This window comes from Colias croceus, chromosome 27, assembly GCF_905220415.1.
Source record: "Colias croceus chromosome 27, ilColCroc2.1".
NCBI lineage: Eukaryota > Metazoa > Arthropoda > Insecta > Lepidoptera > Pieridae > Colias > Colias croceus.
In genome coordinates, this window is record NC_059563.1 from 679,314 (window position 1) to 704,346 (window position 25,033).

Below are 25,033 nucleotides of genomic sequence, written 5' to 3' on the forward strand. Positions count from 1 at the left end.
GTAATGATAATATTATAGCCTATACCTAGCTTTCCTCGATAAATGGGCTATATAACACCGAAATAATTTTGCAAATCGGACCAGTAGTTCCTGAGATTTGCGCGTTCAAACAAACTCTTCAGCTTTATAATATTATTAGTAAATTAGTAATTAGTATTAGTTTTAGTATAGATTTCAATGCTATATTAATAAACTATACAATACTCAAATAATTACCCAACACAAAGTTCGCTAATTGCACTCTCAATTGGCCGCGCGCGCGCACGTCACGAACCACGACCGCTTCCGCTGAATCATACTTATGAATGACATCGTAGTAATCAGATTTTTTATACACGATCAGTAACACGTGGTCTGATTAGTGAAGAATCTAGCGCGATAGAGTTTCTTTGAAATTACGTCGCAATTTGGTAGACAATCTTATAATATATAATATATAAATCTCGTGTCACAATGTTTGTCCTCAATGGACTCCTAAACCACTTAACCGATTATAATAAAATTCACACACCATGTGCAGTTTGATCCAACTTGAGAGATAGGATAGGTTTTATCCCGGAAATCCCACGGGAAAGGGAACTATGTGGGGTTTTCTATGAAAACGCGGGCGAAGCCGCGGGCGGAAAGCTAGTAGTAATATATGGTGCTCTTTCAAATTCAAATCATTTATTGCATACCTACCAATACATATTACATACATTATTAGCAACCCTATGCAGGTATTGCAATATAGGTCATATTCTAAAAAAGCCCCTTGCACTTAGTAACTTAATATATAATTAAATACATATTAATTGAAAAGCTAGTTAATTCAGCTTCCTTTTAATTATGCACTAATTTATATCCCTTTAATAATTAATATACTAATTACAAAATGTATAATAAAAAAGAGCGTGCGTGCCGAGTACACGTGTCAGAAGTGAAACTTCTTTGGGCAAGATTCAAAGATCCCAAAATCGTCGCCTCACTCCTTGACGTGACGGTATTGCAATGACGCGACCTTGAAATTTTACTCTCAACGCGCCTAAAGAAGTTTAAGTTCAATAATTTAATAAAAAATAAAACGCAATATGCCGAATGAATTAGATAATGCTCCATATAACAACACTTTATACATCGTTTATAATATTACGTCGTATGTAACCAAATTGTACGGATATATTGTATACTAGCTTCCGCCCGCGACTCCGTCCGCGCGGAAAAATTAAGAAAAGTTAAGATTTTTTTTTCTACGTATTTTCCCGGGATAAAAAGTATCCTATTTTATGCCCAGGATAATAAGGAATAATTATACCAAGTTTCATCGAAATCGAACCGTTAGTTTTCACGTGATGCCTGAACATACAGACAGACAGACAGACAGACATACAGACAAACAGACAGACAAAAAATTTTTTAATCACATATTTGGGCTTGGTATCGATCCAGTAACACCCCCTGCTATTTATTTTTTCAATATTTTCAATGTACAGAATTGACCCTTCTACAGATTTATTATATGTATAGATTACATATATTGCTAAGTGGTATATTCAACTAGGTTATGCGCAGTAGGATTACTGGGGAATGTATGGCATAAAGTTCTACGACTTGTGTCAATGTTGTTTGAAGTGAAACTTCTTTATCAGGGTTGGAAAAAATTAGGTGTAACAATTTTTTCGTTACGCGTGACTTATTTCCGTTACGCGCCATCTTTTTCTTATCCCGACCACGCGTGATTCGACGTATTTCTGTAAAGTTGCATATAGTAAATTATTTTTTGAAAAATAAGGTCATAAAGAAGTTTCACTCCTTACGTGTGTTACTAGTGTAGTACACGCACACTTCTTTTTGTTAATTACAATAATGTTGTACCTAATTGTTATTAGGAATGTTGGTTGTGATAACTAAATGTAAAAATTGTAGAATGTAAATACGCTGTTATTGTGCATATGGCGTAGTTAGGGTATGTAGAGACTAAGATTATAATATAAGTATCAAAATTTTATTGAATTTTAGCAAAGAAAGAACTTCTAGGCAAAAATAGTAGTTTTTGCTTTGCCTGAAATAATTTTTAAACTAATACCTATATCGTATATGAGATGAATATATGAGATACGAATAAGTAAAGGGAATATGAAGAGAATGCGGGTGAAGCCATGGAGCAAAGCTAGTGCAATATTTTAATGACCAAATTTTTTTCTCTTCTATTGGCCGAAGTTAAATTAGATTACTAAATTGTAAGACATATATATGAAGTTCACTTTTGAGATAAAACATTAAAAAAGTCGATTTTAAAATAAAATTTACAAGTCACAATCAGACCTGCCATTATGATTTTATTAAAGTAGTTGATAAGATAAATTACGTAATGAAATTATGCAAATATTATGTACTATATTATGCAATAATTTATAACTTGAATTGTTAATTATTATATCGGTAAATAAAGGTCAAAACATATATTGTGAATTAATTCATTGCTTAAAAATACAGACGTATATAATTATATCAAATACCACTTCTAAATATAGTAAAACTAGCGATCCGCCCCGGCTTCGCCCGTGGTACATATTCACGTTTTCTCTACGTAAGAACCATCCTCGTACTTCAAGGAATATATAATAAAAAAAGAAAGAAATCGGTTCAGCTGTTCTAAAGTTATGCGCTTACCAACACATTTTGGGATTCATTTTTTATATTTATTATTTTTATTCATTACTTAAAGAATTTCAAGCACCAATTTTAGTACGAAAATGTAAAATAACTAAATAAGTAATTAAATTGTGTTCACAAAATCACCCAGTGTGGTCCGTTCCCACTAAAACAGAATAAACTAGATAATTTCGGATTAACATCGCTTCGATCGCATGGTGAAAATTATCGGAATTAAAACACTTTTTAACGGATTTAAAACACGTTTTATTGAAATTTTTGGATTTTTTGAAAAAATAACGAGACACGAACATACAAAATTAATTACGAAAAAACTGAATTTATGAATGTAAAAGCAGTTTAAGCTAAGCCAGGTTTCGCCTGAATTAAATGATTGCTTACGGTAAACTATCTAGTATCTATATTTAAAAATTCATCACAATCTATTCATCTGATTTTTGCGTGCTCGTGACACAAATATCTTGCTAAATATCTTTAATCAGATAAATAATAATAATTAGTTTTCTATAAATGTTATAGCTTTACGTAACTGAAGGAAAATAAAATATAGATTGCTTCAAAAAATCTAAATTTAAATAAAGCGCAACCAACTGCATAGTTTTAGATGAGTTTGTTCCTAAATTATTTTCAAATATCTGAGATTATTTTTCCGACCCAAATATCGACCAATAGAATTGCACCATTCGACGTCACGTGGTACAACCTACATGGTATTATACTGATAATTTTTTGAAAATTTTCTCTGGTCGTTGACGTCAAACTGACAGGTTGAATTCAATTGTGAAATTATATTGGCCGACATTTGGGACGGAAAAATAATCTCCCGAATACCACACGAGCTTCAAAATTATCTGGCATTTCCCTCAAGGTTCCCTGCAAACAAATAAAGTCGTCAAGTTTTTCAGGAAGCCTTGACTAAAAACTTGATTCATTTGTTTGCAACGAACCTATCGGAAAATACCCGATAATTTTGAAACTCTTGTGGTATTATAAGTGAAAAAACAATACAAATATTTTCCAAAGTTGAAAGAAATTGAAAGAATGATGGTATTTCACACTTATAACACACAACATATGAATATAGGGTAAATACTAAGTATGTACCTGCATATTTTAATATTTTTACTACATAGAAATCGATTTTGTATCTCCATAGGACACCATTTCTAAAGTAGGTATCTAATACAGGTTTCTATAATTACCTAAGTCCTAATTAACTTTAGAATAGTTCTCTCGACTCTCAGTTACACTACACAGTTAAAGTAGATAATTGGTTACCGAGACAAGTTAGTGCATACAGCTTTGATTCAGTTCTATCCTAGATATGTAGCTTTAGCTAAATCCTACTACTAATATTCTAGAATGTTGCCTGAAATCTATACTAATATTATAAAGCTGAAGAGTTTGTTTGTTTGAACGCGCTAATCTCAGGAACTACGGGTCCGATTTGAAAAATTCTTTCGGTGTTAGATAGCCCATTTATCAAGGAAGGCTATAGGCTATATATCATCACGCTAAGACCAAGAGGAGCGGAGTCACGCGGGTGAAACCGCGGTGAACAGCTAGTAACTAGGTATATAAAAAATGCGAAATGCTTTGAAGATGCTTACACGAAAATGACATATTTACTGCGGTGAAATATCTCATTTCCTTTGGAATTTACGGACGAAGCCGCGGTTAACAGATAGTTTGTTTATAATTAAAGATTTAATAACTTTCGAAATAAATATGAAATTGTATGAAGATGAAGGCATGTAAATCAATTATGTAAAAACTGCTGAACTGTTTTGAAACTCGAAACTTCTAGTGATTTCAGGAATAGTTAATCTTAGAAATAATATGTTTTTCATTTAAATTAGTGTTTTTTGCGAGATTTATCTGAAAACTAATCCTGGTTCAAATGTTCTTTATAAAGTGGATCAGTAATTTAGCCTACGTAATTAAAAATATACGACATTTTTACCTTAACTAAACCTTTTAATTATAATTTTATCAGAGAATGTAGAGCAGTTTTTAAATATATTAACAGGTTTTCTTGTGGTGCGTACATGCAAACACACGAACATTCTGATTATAGAACAGGTAAGGTGGTTTGCCTGTTCTTCCCTCCTGTGTGGGGGATGTTATCACTACCTATTAATTTTTAGACTGCCGCGGTAAAGCTATTGCATGCTATGCCTTCAAGCCACACCTCCGCACGTCGGAGTGGGGAGCGTGAGGTTTTTTCGTTACGGAATTTCTCGATTCGGTCCCCGCGCTCAAGACCCGCGATAGAAGCTATGCAATAGCTTAAAAACAATAGTTTAGGATTAAAAAGGAAACTATAATTTGAGTGTTCGTTGAGTTTGATTATCAATTCTTGTGACCTCCAACACGAGGCATCAGCATAATTTACAAGTAAAATATTTCTTGGGAATCAATTGATTTACAGATTACTTACTCGCTCTCCAATTTAAAATGTTGTGTCGAAATATTTTGTGCAATTTTAATTAAAACGACATTTTCTTTATGAAAAAATATTTGGACTTTTAAAGTGTGCTTAAGTCGAAATTATTTTGTATCGCGTTTCATGAATTTTTGGGTTAAAGTTATAAGAATTTTTAACCCAAATTAAAAATATATTTTCCGGATTCCGACGTAAACCTATGTATTCAAAACTGTATAATATAGATAAAATAAAACTTCTGGATAAGTACTGATTAGCTTGTCTGTTAAAATAACAAATTATTTAGGTACTTACATGAATATATTTTTCATCAAGAGTTAAATAGACTATCAGTAACTTTATCAGCAAGACTACATACATTTCTTTAATAATAATTTAGTCCGAGAAAAACGGGCCATTAGCAGAAATATTTCGTAGTTTTCATGATCATGCATCTCAAGGAATAACTGTAGCGATTTTTAGAACTACACGATTTATTTCCGCTAATTTTACTAATTTTATCGGACTAATTAGATTTGTAGACGTTTGTGAGTATATAGATACTGATTTTGAAAAACAATTTAACATTAACACGCAACTACTTAATATTTAGCAACATGTGGTTAATACTTTTATTTCGGTTAATAAACAATAGATATAAAATATCTATACTATAATATTATACAGCTAAGAGTTTGTTAGTTACATCGAGGAAGGCTAAAGGTTATATTATCATTCATCACGCTAAGACCAACAAAAGCGGAGCCACGCGGGTGAAACCGCGGAGCGCAGCTAGTACATAGAATGTGGCTATAGTCTACTTTCTTAAATCCTGCGTCTTAAAATTGTTAATTATTATCATTCCAAATTGATTTCAGAACACCTTTCGACCCTTCTGTGAAACATGTTATATCAGTTCTATTACAATCTGTATAGAACATAATAAAAATATAACAAATAACACCCTGTTATGACATGGCGCCCCGTGGTCACGAGATTAAAGACAGTGGGGTTCAATACATTTTAATGAAAACATTATTGGTCTAATTGAGCCAATTAGCTTGTTAAGTCGCTATTCAATAAATAATTGTTTTTGATACTACTTTGTCACATAACTACATCTTTGGTTCAGTGGTTAACGCTTGTAGAATCGAGGGTTCTTCGTTTCGATTTGTGATGAAAAGCATGTCTGGCTGATTTTTCAATTCAAGGTTGGTTAAAATTTATTCTTCGAATAACGTATTAAAGTTTAAACTACCATTTCAAAAATGTATTCTAAATGTCCGTATTTGATAGTTTACAGGTGACATTTTAAAATGTTCGTACTTTATTGGACGGATAAATTTTAACCAAGGATTGAAAAATCAGCCCTAAGTCTGACAGGTTATAGAAGTATTTTCTTGTTTGATTTGACGCAAGCTTGGACGCAAGTAATTTAATTTATACGTCACAATTTAAAAAACTTAACGGGTCTTAAACGCGATTTTATTATTATATTTTTTTAACCCGACGATTTGAAAACTTTACAGCGTGGTCAAGAGTCGTCAATATAATGAATAAATCACATTTTAAAACCGTTAAGAAGTCATTAATTTTTAAAGAACACAAACTACCGGTAAAGAAAATCGATTAGTGAAACAGATATGCAATACATCTGCCCCCTATCTCACATGGCCATGGGACTTTATTTATTAATTAGATTTATCAATAAGACGCCTAATTAGTATTTATATTTAATTGTAAGAAAATGTGAAGAAAAACAAGAAACCATACGTCACAGTGGGCCTGGTTGCAACAATCTATACTAATATTATAAAGCTGAAGAGTTTTTTTGTTTGTTTGAGCGCGTACATACAAACTCTTCAGCTTTATAATATTAGCATAGATAGCTAGTAATACGTAGGTAGCAGTGGTGGCTCAGTGGTTACTTAGCACTTCAAATCGATAAGTAGGGGGTTCACGACCAGGCTAGTGTGCAGGAAATATTTCAATTTATCTGCGAATGTGCATTACATCACTACTGCTAAACGGCGAAGGAAAACATCGTGAGAGAACCGACTTATCGAAGAATCAAAAGTTCGACATGTGACACTTGGCCAGGGTGGTGGATTATGGCTTTACCCTCATAGTAGGGCGGTGTTGTTTTTAGGTCAAACTTTGACAAACAGTTATAAGTAGTTTTCAAGACCTAGTAATTACAGTATCCAATATCTTAGCCTAAATTTAGATACATTAGTATTCAGTTAGTGATCTGGAATATGGAACACTTAATTAGGATTTTCGTTAAAACCTAAGTTTAATCTCGTTCTTAATGGCTTGATAATCCCTATACATCCCTGTATAATAGATTAATTTTACAACATTGTTTGACCTGCGTAAGGTCTGTGAATAAATATTCTTTAAGTTACTGATAATGGACTAATGGCCGATTTTTCAATCCTTAGTTAAAACTTAAAAGTTTAGCACGATAATATTAAAATGTCACCTTTAAACTGTCAAATAGGGGCATTTGGAATACGTTTTGTAATGGCAGTTTATGACGTTATTCTACGAATAAGTTTTAATCAAGGATTGAAAAATCAGCAATAAGACAAGATTTTTAAAGAGCAACTGCCGGAGTTCCTTGCCGGTTCTTCTCTGTAGAAACTGCTTTCCGAATCGGTGGTAAATGGTAAAACTATGTTATGACAATTCAAAAGAAGATATATAATAAGAAGTCTAATGGAATAATGTTTGATTTATATTTATTTTTATTTTATTTGCTTCATCTGTATGTTTGTAAGTAATCAACACCTTTACTCTCGATTATTACCTACTAGCTTACCGCCCGCTTTGTCTAAAACCTAATAAATTATATACTTAAACCTTCCTCTTGAATCAATCTGTCTATTAAAAAAACCGCATCAAAATCCGTTGCGTAGTTTAAAGATTTAAGCATACAAAGGGACATAGGGTCAGAGAAAGCGACTTTGTTTTATACCATGTAGTGAAGCGTAGGTACAGATTTAATTTAACCACTTTATCCCTCATAGAATATAGTTAACGTGTATTCAAAATCAACTCAACTATTAATACTATCATGTTTATTAAATTTAATTTTTACATATGAATAAGTAAGTACGATAATTCATGTTAAATGTTTTTATTTACATAAATATCAAAAGATACTTCCAATCTCATTTTTTGCATAGTAATGTACATAATATTTTATTTAAATTCGTCTAAATTCGTATAAAGGTGCGAATTATGGATATTAGCTGATATTGAAATGTTAGGGTTGTCACTGATGCTTATTATTTATTTATTTTTATAGGTCTACCAGAATCTGATGGCATATTTATAATTATGAAATAAAAGATTTTCATGTGGCAACTTATTTGACAACTATCAAATTGGTTGTCAAATTATTTGTCTTTTTTGCAGTTGATAAATAATTTTTAGGATTTTGTCTAAAAAATCTTCGAAAATGTCGAAAAAGCCGCTGTGATCACAAGCAAGAGGTGTTGTTTATAATGTGTATAGAAAAATATTTGATGAAGAAGGGTCAAACACATCTTAATTTTCAATTTAGAAGATTTTATTGGTAAATTGGACTTACCCGCTTTGATACTTTTAATTATAAAATATTATATGTAGGTAACTATAATATTGTTTGTTGATTGGAATATAATTTTATGAAAACTTATTACAGGAGTTTCCAATACGGCTATTCGTCAAGTCCAAGCTGTCCAAGTCAATTTTATAATGTGTGTATCTGTTAATACTTACGAAAATAAACATAGTTTTATTTTACTTTTATTTTATTTTATAAAAAAATTATAAGCAGTCTAGTTTTCTATCGATATAACATCGATATTTTCACATGGCATAATGATAATGAACATACAAATATAGGTATGTGTAAATAATAATATGTATTACCTGTGTAAAAGTAATATGAATATTATACATGTAAGTATGTACCTACATAATATTAAGTGGATATCTCATTATTAAGTACAGTATTGTCCACTTAAGTAATGTGACTAATGATATTGAGAACAAACTAAAAAATAAGCAGTATCAAGATCGTTCAGTCCATTTTCCCTAGGGTTGCACACTCAAAATTTTGATTTCCCTAATTGCCATCAGATTCTGGTTTACCTATACATAATTATACGAAAATTTTGTTATATTATTATATTGTTCTGAAACCGGTCGTAGTTAGTGCAATTAAATTAAATTAAAGTGAAGCTAGTGAAAGTGCCTTTTATTTTTTGATCTAAAATTATTTCTTGATAAAACTCACAAAATCCAATTTAATAATTTTAAATACGCAAACGAATCCATACTAATATTATAAATGCGAAAGTAACTCTGTCTGTCTGTCTGTTACTCAATCACGCCTAAACTTCTGAACCAATTTGCATGAAATTTTGTATGGAGATATTTTGATACCCGAGAAAGGACATAGGCTACTTTTTATTGCGAAATATGTACCACGGACGAAGCCGGGGCGGACCGCTAGTTAATAATAAAATAACGATAATTTAAGCACTCTGTGAACAAAATATAAAAAATAAAAAATAATTTTTGATAGCCCTATGATTTTTTTTCACATGTATATGCTAATTTTATTTAGTCACGTGCAGGATACTTTGATATTAATGCTGCAGTAAGATTTTAAAAATCGTTACATTATAAACTAATTCGTGAGTCTGCTAACTTTCAAAAAATTGTGATCAAATTAGCGAAAAAAAAATTATTCGTAAAATTTGCTTGCAATTTAACGCATTATTTTTGACTATTACGGTGCATTTACATCAAACGAACATAGAGCTAGAGCAAGAGCATTCTTTCGTGATCTTTTATGTAATGAAAACTTGTATTCAGTGTTGTTCAGTGTTAGAACATTGCATAGAATTATTTCGAACGCACCAAGAACAACGAAAGAATGCTCTACGCCTGTTTACACTAAAATAATTTGACATAGCGCGTTAGAATGGGCATTCACTAGTTTGATGTAAATACACCATAAGACGAATATATCGCAGTTATGTATTGTCAAGAATTTGTTTATCCCAAAGTCCATCAGTGCAGTTTGCAAGTTGGCAGAATGTCCATTTCACAATTTAACCGATTCACTTAGATATAATAACAATTAATTATTATCAACCGATAATGCGTTAAATTTAACTTGATAGCATGAAAAGACTTTTTTTTATCAATGTTGTATACGCCTACTTTCATGGCCAATTCAGATCAAGTAAAAATATTAGGTTACTTATGTGAATTGTAATTGAGTTATTATTGCTTTATCAAATAAATAAATAAATTGTAATCGATACACTGTCGCGGATCACAATTATATGACAAACTAGCGGTCCGCCCCGGCTTCGCCCGTGGTACATGTTTATGTTTTCTCTACATAAGATCCATCCTCGTACTTCAAGAAATGTAATAAAAAAAGAATTATCAAAATCGGTTCAGCCGTTCTCGAGTTATGCGCTTACCAACACATTTTGCGATTCATTTTTATATATAAGAAGATTACAATCACGCGAGTTGATTATAGATTACAAGCTCATGGGATAGTGATTTTGTTTGTGACGGTTTTCACAATTTTACCGTAACATTAATACATTTCAGTTATAATTTAAACCTCAAATTGTACTAAACTGATAAAGATTGTTGTTTTTGTATTATTTCTGTTCCGACAAAGAGAATATCGAAGTATTAGTTCAGGATACATCGCCCATTTTTGCAAGTGACTACTATCAAGCTGATTTTCCGTTTGTAGCTTTATTTTGATGAGACACCGAATAATTTCGTGTACGAAACTCTCGATTGTGGTAGCTAACAGAGATAACAAGGATAAAATTTTTTGATTTGATGGTTCTCAAATATTTATTACGCAATTTGTAGGACAATATGTCTGTTGAATTATATAAACATTAACTAAGTGAAAACAAAAAAATCAGCTTGTTAGTAATCATTTATGATGACCTCGTTATCGATACACTTTGGAAAGGGGACTCTTTGAACCAACCATAGATTTTGTAGGACAAATATTTTTTCGAATAATTTAGGTAATTATCTTGAGATTGAACAAAAAAAAATTCAGTTAGTAATAAAAATTTGAGAACCATCAAATCAAAAATTTTTATCCTTGTTATCTCTGTTAGCTACCACAATCGAGACTTTCGTACACGAAATTATTGGGCGTCTCATCAAAATAAAGCTACAAACGGAAAATTAGCTTGATAATTATAGTCACTTTCAAAAATGGGCGATGTATCCTGAACTATATGATATAAATTATTATAATCTATAACACGCAAAAGAATATCAAAAGTTGCAGAGCCGTTTTAAGTATTGTACCTTAAAAATCCTTATACCAGAAGGAGATAATTTAAATTATAAAAGACATGAGTAAAACTTGGTTTACGAATGGTATGAACGTAATATCACTACATAGTATAAAACAAAGTCGCTTTCTCTGTCCCTATGTCCCTATGTATGCTTAAATATTTAAAACTACGCAACGGATTTTGATGCGGTTTTTTTTTTAATAAATAGAGTGATTCAAGAGGAAGGTTTTAGTATATAATTTATTAGCTTTTAGACATAGCGGGCGAAAGCTAGTGAATAAATAAATACGGAACCCTAAAAATAATATAGATAATGCCTTGCTTTACTAATGTGGAAAGGAAATAGCATTGGATATCTATGTTTACTGTAATTATAATGCGGAATAAAATCTCTCATTTCCGTAGGTTTTTGTTATTAAACTAACGGACATGAGAAATTGTTTTAACCGACTTTGAAATATTGAAATTGTACACTTGATAATAATAGTATTTCTTCTACTATTACTAAATAATATTATTATAATACAAAGAAGTCGAACGCGTCTGTCTATCTGTTCGCGATTTACTCAAAACTACTGCACCAATTTTCATTCTGTTTCCACCAATGAACATCATAGTTTCGCCAGAGAAGTTTTATATACTTTTTTTTTTTTTGGATTGATATATTTAGGTATCAGTGCCTGCCTTATTATTGCCAGAATAATTAATACAATTTGTAAATATTGGAATAAATGTATAATAGGTACGAATAGATCGACACAATTTTTTTAAATAATAAAAAAAATATCTGATTATTTTTCACAACTTTGCCTGCCACATTATTGTTAAAAAAAATTATCATGCAAAATTATTGACGATAATTCTAAGAAAATTACCATTTGTTTTTTTTTTTATTGATAATGAAACTAACTTTTAATATTTAAACTAGGTATGTAGATAATTAATTTGATTAAAATTTACGCGTACGCGCGTTTTTATCTTTGAGATAATGGCGTCATGACACACCCTTGTTACGTGCTCGCTAGTGATGTACAGATGTCGATATTTGTGCATGTATCGATAAAATAACGTGGTTATGGAACTTTATTTTATCGTAATTGAAATAATGGAGTATAATCGAGTAAGTCTAAAAAATCTACTATTTTTACTATTTAATATATCATTATTAAAGCATTCGGTCGTCGCTGGATATTTTGCTACTAAATTAGTATGTTATTATGATTCACGCCAAGCAAATTATAATGGTTTAATCAAACATTAAAACAAAGACCTAATCTAATGATTTTTATTTAATTTTGCGTTACATGATTAGGCACTTTGAATCGTCATTTTTTTTATCACAGTTACATTCAGACATAAATGTTGATCTTGATTTAATAGCATTGAAAGTGTAGGTTTAGTATATAACGCAATTTCGGGCTGGGCTGTATTAAAAAACAATGATGGTAAGTTATATCTAAGGCTCTTTTTGGCTATTTTTTTTTCAAAAATAGTTTACTAATATATACTTGGCCACTATAACTCAAAGATGTAATAGTAGTAGCACTAAAAGCACATAAATGTTTTGTGATATGATTCAATATAAGTATTTATGTGAAAATATTTTTTATTAGATTTATTTCAAGCTGGACGAATCATAATGAAATAATTTTGTGCACTGTTTTACTATAGTGAAATACCATCGCCATGGAGATACGCAACCAGAAGTTTAAAACATATATACATGTATATTTTCATAGTTATTACACGTAGTGAAGTAAAAGGAATTGTAAAACTCAAATTCTCAAATTGTAGAATATGTTGAAGGCCACACACAGCATTCCCGCCAACATTGTAACAATGTCGTCATATATATCAACGGAACACGTCAATTTGAGACTTCCTAATAAAGTTAGGTACTAAGGGCTTCTCTAGATTCGTGGAGTAATTACCCTGGCTCCCCTTCAATTCCATTGTGGAAGCATTCTTCAATGTTACAATGTCATTGCCAATGCCAGTTTTGAATATAAAAACCTCTGATCGTCAGAAACTGTTATATCAACGTCAGAAATGTGCATGGCTTTTTCCGTAACACTATTTAAATACGTAATTCACAAAACTGCTATGAAATTATTACCGTTTCATTATATAGGAAGGAACTTTCAACGTACAGGATATCCCTAATTTGACGGTCAGGGCTATCGAATGATTCAATTATTATTTTTGTTCCGTTTATATCCAGTTATATCCAAATCATATAATAAGCTGACACATGCTATAAGGATTTACCTATCCTTTTTATTGTAAGACTATCCTTTTTATTGTAGTTCTAAAGAACAGGAGAAACAAAGGTCTTTCTAACACTCTACACACATTTGGCATTAGTAAATAAGCACATAACAATTAAACAATCCAATATTTTCTACTTCCTAGTGAAAAATAATGGTTAATATTACCATTTCTAGTTCTGGCTGCAGTAAATATTGTAAGTATGAGTAATTATTATGAACGAAGCACACGCAGTCACGTACGCTCCAACACCAATCTTCTGTATGGTTGTGGTAATTTTCCAGTATGTACGTTCATGGCCCACTTTCGGACGAAGAAAGTATAATTACGTCATTTTAACACAGATCTAAATGAAATTTTGGAATATCTTCAATTCCAATTACAAAGTATACTAAGTATAAAATAAATTAAAATTCACGATACCGTTACAGTACATTAATACTATTGACTTGAACGCAATTAACCACTAAATTATAATATCACATTTTAACTGAAGCTGACGCAATAAAGAATCGATATGACAGTAAAATGCAACACTACTCAGAATAATGTTATTACATTCTTAAACTTAAGCTGCAAACGTCAGTTACGTTTGATAAAGATACCTTACCTTCAGTACATAACGCGGCATTCGAGGTCGCGCACGCGGGCGTTTATTCGAAAAAAGTTATCGATACTTCCTTCCGAACGCACACGTCACTATATCGTATTCCAGCGGGAACATTCGATTTTCGAAATCGCCGCCATTGCTGTTTTATTTTTTTAAACATTTTTTTGTGCCAGTTCCAATTTCGAATTCTGTGACCACGTGTCGGCAGTAAAACCTCTTTTCAAAAACAAAATGAAAATTATTCGGATACAGCATTATCTGTATTTCGCTATAAAGTAACAATTTTGTGTGAAAAGTGCAAGCAGTATTAACCACGTGTATTTTCAAGGTAAGTTTTTATTATAATTTTAAACATAAATGTATTCAAATAACTTTGAAGAAACAGTTAGAATTTGAATAATGGTCGTTGTAAGCAACGCACCTTACACACGATTATTTTAACGGACTGTTTTGTTAGTAACTTCACTACATACCTAGTATAAAACAAAGTCACTTTCTCTGTCCCTATATCCCTATGTCCCTTTGTATGCTTGAATCTTTAAAACTACGCAACGGATTTTGATGCGTTTTTTTTTTTAATTAACAGATAGAGTGATTCAAGAGGAAGGTTTTAGTATATAATTTATTAGGTTTTAGACAAAGCGGGCGAAGCCGCGGTCGGTAAGCTAGTTTAAACTAAATAAAACTCTTTTATATTTTTAAATGTTTCTATCAAAACATAATATTTACTTGTTTATTTATGAATTTTAGAACTAAAAATATTAGCAACCTATAACTGCGTACACTTAGTACATAGGTACTTATTTAACTCCAAATTCTGGAATATAACCTATCTCTGTAACAAATTTCATCTTAATCCGTTCAACTAATGTGGAGTGATCGTAACACTAACATTAAAAATATTCTACTATTTGAGTTACAGTCGTATTGAAGAATATATTATGTCGCGTATTATGACATTATTACATAATAAAATTAAGCATGCTTTCTGCCCGCGGCTTAGCCCGCACTTTCAAAGAAAAACCCGCATAGTTCCCGTTCCCGTGGGATTTCCGGGATAAAACCTATCCTATGTGTTAATCCAAGTTACCCTCTATATTTGTTCTAAATTTCATTATAATCAGTTTAGTAGTAGGGTGAAAGAGTAACAAACATACATACATATACATCCATCCTCACAAACTTTCGCATTTATAGGATACTAGATTTCCGCCCGCGGCTTCGCCCGCGTTTGCAAAGGAAAACCCGCATAGTTCGCGTTCCCGTGGGATTTCCGGGATAAAAACTATCCTATGTGTTAATCCAAGTTACCCTCTATTTGTGTGCTAGATTTCATTGTAATCGGTTCAGTAGTTTTTTACTTGAAAGAGTAACAAACATCCATACATCCATACAAACTTTCGCATTTATAATATTAGTAGGATATGGGATAGGATAGGATAAGATTTAAATTCGCGTAGTAACATACCCGGAATATGTATAAATGAGGCCATAGGTTTAATCAATTATCAACTAAAGGGGGCACTGAAAAACAGCGCTGGCAATGTTCCGGAACGTTGCAGCATATGCTGAGCTGTCTCCTTTTTGTCAGGGTCGTATGACACACCTTAATAAAAAAATACTGATTATCAATTTTATTTTCTCTGCGTGCTTTTTTATGTTATTAATTTAAGTGTTATTGTTGCTATTTTCTTGTCGTGGTGCTTTCTTATTTATCTTTTACGGTTCTTTATGTTTTATGTGTGTGTGTTGTGCTGTCCTTGATAAATAAATGTTTCTTTTCTTTTTTTCTTTTTTTTCTTAAAGTTATGTATATTTTAAGTAAATAGTAACATATACTATATTATTAATCTATTTATATATATAAGTACTAAGTCCCTATCAGTCATCCAGTTTTGATTAGCTTATGGCTAGATGGCGCTTTCAAAGTTCAGAAAAATGATTTATCTTTGAATCGGAATTGAACAAATCATAATCTATACTTATATTATAAAGCTTAAGAGTTTGTTTGTTTGTTTGAACGCGCTAATCTCGGGAACTACTGGTCCGATTTGAAAAATTCTTTCGTTGTTAGATAGCCCATTTATCGAGGAAGGTTATAGGCTATATATCATCACGCTAAGACCAACAGGAGCTGAGCAATGCGGGTGAAATCGCGGGGCGCAGCTAGTAAATTCGTAAGAAAATATGAAAGATAACCCAGCAATAGTCGTAAAGAAATCACAGATACTTTTTGCGCTAGCCTTATAGGTTTTCGAAAGTCTAGGCAAGTAACCTTGGACAAAAAATAAGAACGTCTGATTCGCCTTTCAAGATCAACTTAATGCAGTTTAAGTAGCACTTAAGTTAACATTAAAATATCTGCGATTTCAACTTAAATATGTACCTAATTTACTTTCTAATCTCGCTTGAAGAGGTTACAATTGCGTTGTGATTTTAGAATTCTTTTGAAGAATTATATAGTGCGTGTATTAAGGTATGGTGCTATTTCCAAATGAGGGTATATGTATTTAACTATTTATACATATATCTATTCATGAATTAATTTAGTTCAATTAATTCTACAGTAGACATAATAAGAAAGCTGTGAGATCAACTTAGTCATTGAATGCAAACATTTAGGCATTACGATTGAATTATGTATGTAACATATATGTTACGAAAATCTCCATTCTTCACACAATTTTAAATAGCAGGAATCGAATCTACTCTCTCTACAACCATTAACACAAACCACTCTACCACAAAGTGAAGAATATTTTTTTGTCTTTCTTTCACGTCGCAACGGAGAGATTAAATGATAGTATCATTTTTAACACGCTTTTCACGCTTCACCTGTATGTAACCGACTCCTTTAAACTCGATTTTGAACCATTTTGAACCGTTAAACGGACTGATTTAATTCAAACTTTGTACACTTATCAAGGATCGGTGACAATACAATAATTTTATAAAAAAGGGTGCTTTTTAGAGCCGATGTTTCAATCCCTGGTTAAAATTTATCCGTCCAATAAAGTATTACACGAACATTTTAAAATGTCACCTGTAAACTGTCAAATACGGACAATTAGAATACATTTTTGAAATGGTAGTTTAATACGTTATTCGATGAATAAGTTTTAACCAAGCTTTTAAGGGCCGATTTTTCAATGCTTGGATAAAACTTATTCGTCGAATAATGTATAAAACTACCATTTTAAAAGCGTATTCTAATTGCCCGTATTTGACAGTTTACGTGACATTTTAATATTATCGTGTAATACTTTATTGGACGGATAAGTTTTATCCAAGCATTGAAAAATCGGCCCTAAGACTAGGTATATGTTGTCTGGAGATAGTATGTTGGCTAGAGAGAAAAATAGGCTAATTTATAGCACTGTGTAACATCTAATTCCCTTAAACATAGTTTTCTGTTACAATATGCAAAGAATTTTTTAATCCTGATAAAAATATGTGTCATAATTTACGATCATTAATTGGTCACGTTTAGTTATTTACCGTAACTATAGCATTCTTTAAGTTTTTATCGTCTTAAGAAATATTCTGGTTGTTATAATGAACATACTTAATAATATTTATTTTAACTTGTTTATCGGTAGAAATAAGTTTTTTTACATATTTACTGAATTTCGCGATTTCTTTGAAGTGAAACTTCTTTAGAGTAAAATTTCAAGGTCGCGTTATTGCAATACCGTCACGTCATGGATAAGGCGATGATTTTGGTATCATTGAATCTTGCCAAAGAAGTTTCACTTCTGACACGTGTGTTAATTGTTATACACGCTCTTTTCTTGTTAGTTTAAAACCATATTTGTAAACCATTCTAATTTACCAGAATTATTTAAGCAATATACAAGTATTTTTTCAATTTAAATTATATAATACAGACTCAAAATAATAAAAAAGAACTCGTAATTCGATTTAAATGACCTTAATGACTCGTTTTTAAGCAACCTACAGGAGTATTTATGTCATTAAGTTGAGATTAAGTACAAAGCACTTTATTCTGAAGTATAAAGTAAAAGCTAAGTGAAGTATTGAAACGAGGGATCTTAATTTCTGTCTACTTACGAGGCGATTCAATAAATACTTAGCCTAGAAAAAGTATACGAAAATTTTGGAAAAGTAGCAATTTATTTTTCAACATAGTCTCCTTTTAGTTCGATATACTTAGTCCAGCGCTGCTCCAACTTTTTTAACCGGTCCGAAAAATATGTTTTCTCAAACTCTGTAAAATAGGCCTCCGTGGCAGCTATAACCTCCTCATTTGATCCATATCTATTCCCGGCGAGGGATTTTTTCAGATTAGGAAACAGAAAGAAGTCACCAGGGGCTAAATCTGGAGAATACGGTGGATAAAGCAGCAATTCGTAGCATAATTCGACCAATTTGGCCATGGCAACGGCAGACGTGTAAACCAGTGCGTTGTCGTGGTGTAACAGCACCTTTTTCTTAGCCAGATGGGGTCGTTTTTTCTTTAATTCGGCGTCGAATCGGTCCAATAAATTGGCATAGTAAAGCCCTGTAATTGGTTTACCCTTCTCGAGGTAATCGATGTAGACAACTCCTTGTGAATCCCAGAAAATGGTGGCCATAACTTTTGTGGCCGATTTTATAGTTTTCGCCTTCTTTGGAGTACGTTCCCCGGTCTGGATCCATTGTTTTGATTGCTTCTTGGTCTCTGGTGTGTACCAGTGAATCCAGGTTTCATCGACTGTCACAAAACGACGCAAAAACTCCCCTGGATTCCGCTTAAACAACGCCAAACACGTCTCCGACGTGGGCTCACTGTTGCGCTTGTTTTCCGGTATGAGTAAATGCGGCACCCATCGCGCCGACAGCTTTCTCATGCCGAGTTCCTCGTGAAGAATATGATTGACTGTTCCTTCTGAAATGCCTACAGTCTCAGCTAGCTCCCGAACCTTCAATCGGCGATTTGTCAATACGAGATCATGGATTTTTTTAATGTTTTCCTCCGTAGCAGCTGTTTTTGGTGCACCTGGACGTGGTTCATCAAAAACCGACGTACGGCCACGTGCAAACTCGTTGAACCAATTCTTGAGGGTGGCTATCGATGGAGAAGAGTCACCGTACACAGCATCCAAGCGGCCTTTGATTTCGATACGCTCTTTCCCGTCCAAAAATAGGAATAAAATCACCGAACGATATTGCTCTTTTTCCATTTTTGTAAAACCGATCGATACGTTCGCTTCCATAGGTTGTCAAATTAAAACAAATGAAGGGATTGGAATGGAAATTAAAAAAAATACTTAAAAAAGAATGAGCTACATTGTGGTAAACCTATTTTGAAACAATAGCGCCCCCTGGTGATGAGGCTAGGTACTTATTGAATGCACCAGGTATATAATAGATCAGACGATTTTTAGTTTTTATGTATGTTCGTTTAACTACTTTATGTTAAAAAGCCTCGCATTAGACGTGTATCGTTGCACACGTTAACTAGTCCTTATAAAAAAGTAATTATAACAAATACAGTTCATTAAAAGTTTTTGTGTGGGCTTTTATTTCACCAAAACCAGCGCCTGCTCACATAATGGTTTTGAATTAAAAAAAAATATTAAACGTGTTTCAAAACATTTCAAGTATTTAGTTTCTTTCAATCACATATTAGTTTCTAGCTGATTCTTCTCAGTAGAAGCCATATTCCGATTAATTTCTAGTAAGAATATTAACTTGAAGCAAGCAACTGGAAAACTTTTAATGAAAATTTTTATTACGGTGCATTTACATCAAACGTGCGAATGCTCATTCTAACCCCACTATGTCAAATTCTTTTAGTGAAAACAGGCGTAGAACATTCAAAAAGATTATATGCTATGTTCTAATACTGAACAACACTGAACACGCTAGTTGAATAGGTACACTAAAAGATCACTGCTCTTGCTCTAGTTCTAGCTCTATGTTCGATTGATGTAAATGCACCGTTAGAAAAACAATATTATGATGAAAACATTATTGGAAGAAAAGCTTCTAAATGATTAAATCTTTTGAGTTGGAGATTTAGCTTGAGTTTCAACTTATGCAAGTTTAGGTAAACCATTATACTAATATTATAAAGCTAAAGAGTTTGTTTGTTTGAACGCGCTAATCTCAGGAACTACTGGTCCGATTTGAAAAATTCTTTCTGTTAGATAGCCTATTTATTGAGGAAGGTTATAGGCTATATTCCATCACCCGGAGCGGAGCAATTCGGGTGAAACCGCGGGGTACGGCTAGTATAAAATAAATATACTGTCGAGTTTAAGTGCGCTCCTGAAGGTTTATACGAATTCGTTTTCAGTTAGTTTGTACTTCTAAAAGTTTGAAATCAATGTTGCCGAGAGATTACAATACTTGATTAACTTAATACTTAAAATTAAGGGCTTGTTTTTTAATCCATGGTTAAAACTTATTCATCGAATAACGTATTAAACTACCTTTTCAAAAATGTATTCTAATTGTCCGTATATGACAGTTACAGGTGACATTTTAAAATGTTCGTGTAATACTTTATAAATACGGACGGATAAATTTTAACCAAGGATTGAAAAATCGGCCTTTAGTTTTATAGCATTCAAAAATTTTATAAATAAGAAATTTTTAAAGAATGGAAATAATTCGACCACGGGAAGGCGAAAGACGCTGGGTTCGAATTCCGCTCGTGGTCATCTTAAAAAATCTCTCATAACTTGTGTATTCTCAACCATTCTTGACAAAATAGTTAATTAAACCAAACACGCTAAAATTACACAAGCGTAAATCAAACATATTCAATTATTACAATAAAGACAGAATCAGCGAAGTTATTTCTTAGAAATCGTAATCGCACCCCAATTTCATATTGCTGACTTGAGTTTATTCATTGATAAATGCCAACTTATTATTTATTGAGTAAGGTTTCTATATAATGTTTAACCGACATTTCGTCGAATATCAATCGTATACCATTGAGATAATATTAATATGGAGCAGACACCACGAACAAAATCTGTGCGCCAAGCGAGGCGGCGCGGCGCGCGCGAATGACGGCTAGACAGTCATAGATTATGCGATGTCTTTGTACTTACTTAATATTTATTTTAGGTATAAACTGACTTTACTACGCGGGGCTAACAATATCTGGCATATAATATAGGATGATGTAAATAGTGACGTCATATAGAATAATTTAATTTTTTTCGTGTTTTAGGTTCAGTCAGGGCTATGGGAAGTTTTATTCCTTACAAATTGAGCCTTTTTTAGAAAAAAAAATAATTTTTCCCTTTCTTCACGGCCCAGACATGGAAACCTTGAATAGAAAAAATATTAATTACTTATCTCTGAACTAGCGGTCCGCCCCGGCTTCGCCCGTGGCACATATTTCGCAATAAAAAGTAGCCTATGTTCTTTCTCAGGGTCTTAAGATTGTCTGTGCTAAAGGAGAATGCCCATGAAAGTATGGACCACAGTACAGTGTTGCGTCAATGCCAGAGTGGTTTTGGAGGGTTCTTCGATATTCAAAAGATTTTTACCAATTGATTTTTTTGTGATAAAAACAGGGGTTTTCAAGATATTGAGAAAAATGTGAAATAACCTCAAAACTTAAATAACCCCGATTTAGTTAGGTTTATGTGTGATTTAGGTAACATTTTATCGTCCAAAGGTTATTTTTCGATTAACATATTTAATCTATGCGTAGAGCTTATGCTTTCAGACAAAGTCTATCTGTTCATCGGCTAGTGTAGGTAGGCACCAGAAATCTTCCGGGACGGATTTCAAGAAAACCTAAATATATACTTAAAAAATGCCAATTGAGTTTTTATTCGGATTACATGTTGTTGTTGCTGTTGTTGTTTGAATCATTTTTTCACTACATATTCGAAGAAAGAAACAAATAAGAAATAACTGGTTACCTACCAAGCTATGTCATAATAATATTTTTTTTATATATACATATTTATATTATTTTACTTCACTATCTTTGTTAAAACAACCTACAGTGTATAAACAATACCTTAAAGAGTGATTTTATGTTAATTGATTTTTTTTTCTAATTCAATGAAAACAATAATCGATATTAATACATTTAGCTATTTACCATAGTAAATGTAATAAGTTACCGCTTGGTTACCGTGGTAACCGGTAATGGACACTAAATCTATAATAACGGATCTAAACAATTACATGTCTTATTAGATTTTACAAAACATTCCCTGTTCAAAATATATTTTCCGATGGTAAGAAGGCCTCTAAATTGCCGAGATTTTTTTTAATAGTATTGTTGTCTTGATGCATGAGAAAAACCAGTACCAAAAATGGGCATTCTCTTTTCATCAAAATCGGTCCAGTAGTTTATGAGCCTATTAATTACAATCAAACAAACAAACAAAGTTTTCCTCTTTATAATATTAGTGCAGATAAATAAATAATAATTCAATTACACGTTCAAGTCAGTAGCTTATACAATATCAATTAAAAACTTGATTAAAATCAATTAACAAAAAAAAATTGGTGATTGAGTAATTGATTTTCATATTTCATGATTTCACCTTTTTTCAATTAACAACCAGTCTATGCTTTTCTAAATATGTAAAATTATTATTTTATACTATAAAAATATACGCCAGCAAATATTACTAACAACACTTATTTCATGCCCAATGTCATATCTTAAATTTTTAATCTATGACAAAATGTCGCCCGCCAAAAATTTTGCTCTAACTAAGTTTTAAAAATTATTATCTAGTTACTTACTGATGAAAAGTTATTCCTTTGCACTTTTCCGTATTCTTTGTATTATTTGTGCAATATCGTAACACACACGTAGGCATATTTGATGCGTTTCACTTTAAAACAAATAAAAAATGAGCGTGACCTTCGCGCCAATGAGCGAGCAAGCGACTGAGTGCAGTTACGCCACATGACGTATGTTGAGTGGAACATAAGTGATGTAGGCGGTATCGTCTCCATATTAGTATTATCTCAATGTCGTATACTTGAATTTTCGTGTGACTTTGCTTGTTTTTGTTTATCCATACCGTAGTATATTATTATTAGTCTGTGTCCATACTAATATTATAAATGCGAAAGTAACTCTGTCTGTCTGTCTGTCTGTCTGTTACTCAATCACGCCTTAACTACTTAACCAATTTGCATGAAATTTGGTATAGAGATATTTTGATACCCGAGAAAGGACATAGGCTACTTTTTACCCCGGGACATAGGATAGGTTTTATCCCGGCAATCCCCCGGGAACGGGAACTATGCGGGTTTTTCTTTGACTGCGCGGGCGAAGCTGCGGGTGGAAAGCTACTATAACTATAAATCTATACTAATATTATAAAGCTGAAGAGTGTGTTTGTTTGTTTGAACGAGCTAATCTCAGGAACTACTGTTCCGATTTGAAAAATTCTTGCCTAATCTTACTATTACTAGTTATGGCCTGATGTAATCTATCAATGTGCCAAATTTCATCAAGATCTGTTCAGCCGTTTGTACATGTACCAAAAATCAATTCTCACAAATTATCGCGTTAATATAAAAGTACCTAGGATTTAATGTTTCTCAGTAACCTTTTATTGAAATATATTGATTGAGCTAATTTTTTTCCAGTTTTAAACAAAGTAAGGAAGAAATAAAGCTGAACCGCTTTTGATACAATCTCTTCCTTGTCGAGTAGTTCTGTGTTGTGGCCACGGAATGAGCTATTTAGTTTTTCAATTTTTAAAACTTACGTCCAGAGGAATTTATTGATAGATATCCCGTGGGATTTACGGCATAAAACCAATGTGGTACTCCAAGTTACCCTCTATATGTGAGCTAAATTTCATTGTAATTCGTTCAGGAGTATTTGTGTGAAAAAGTTACAAACATACATACACATACATCCATCCTCACAAACTTTCGCATTTATAATATTAGTAGGTAGGATAGGATAGGAAGTATGATGTACAATTTGGAGGCCTATTCAATTAGATGCGTGTTCCATCCAGGTTACTGCATTTTGCGAATTCCATTGATTTTTACTAATTATTTATTAGGCCGATTTGAACACGTTTTAAGAAATATAATATTACCTATGTTACTAAGTAACAATGTGCTTTCTAATTTGGTAAATTGTAAAATAGGGATCTTGAATTAAATCTTATCAACCAAGCAAATATAGAAACAAAATCTTCGTCTTCATGCTGGTTGTACAGAATAAATATCTGTATTTCACTTTATCAACGCTTTTTTCATGGCCACAAGCAACGGAAAATGGCATTCTATTATAGAAAGAAATCAATATTATTTCCTGTAAAACAGTTACCTATCTATTGAAGTTATTTTATGTTTTAATACATTTATAATATACAGTTTTAGAGTTCTATAAGAAAATATAATGAAAATGATTGTATCCCTACTAATATTATAAATGCGAAAGTAACTCTGTCCGTCTATATGTCTGTCTGTTACGCTTTCTCGCTTAAACTTCTCAAGCGATTTTGATGAAATTTGGCACGGACAATCTTTAGACCCTGAGAGAGCTACCTTTTATTGCGAAATATGTACCACGGGTGAAGCCGGGGCGGACCGCTAGTATAAGTATGAAAAGATTGTTCTGAATGCTTTTCTGATTTCATAATAATTGTTGCATTCGTTGTCAATCGTTGTACAATACGGAATTGCATCATTTTTAATTATGAATTAAATTTATATTTTATATAGAACTTATCTTTTTTCGCTTTCGCAGTTTTTCTTGCAATA

The 25,033-nt window shown here is 32.2% G+C and overlaps 1 protein-coding gene across 2 annotated transcripts in view; it reads left to right on the plus strand.

The window, feature by feature from the left end:
* The first annotated feature begins 14,304 nt into the window (after positions 1 to 14,304).
* LOC123703800 (neural/ectodermal development factor IMP-L2-like) overlaps positions 14,305 to 25,033 on the plus strand; it is a 59,866-nt gene continuing 49,137 nt past the window's right edge. For both annotated transcript variants that reach the window (XM_045651956.1, XM_045651958.1), the window contains exon 1: positions 14,305 to 14,636. The gene's annotated coding sequence lies outside the window, so the exon portion shown is untranslated. The remainder of the gene's footprint in view (positions 14,637 to 25,033) is intronic.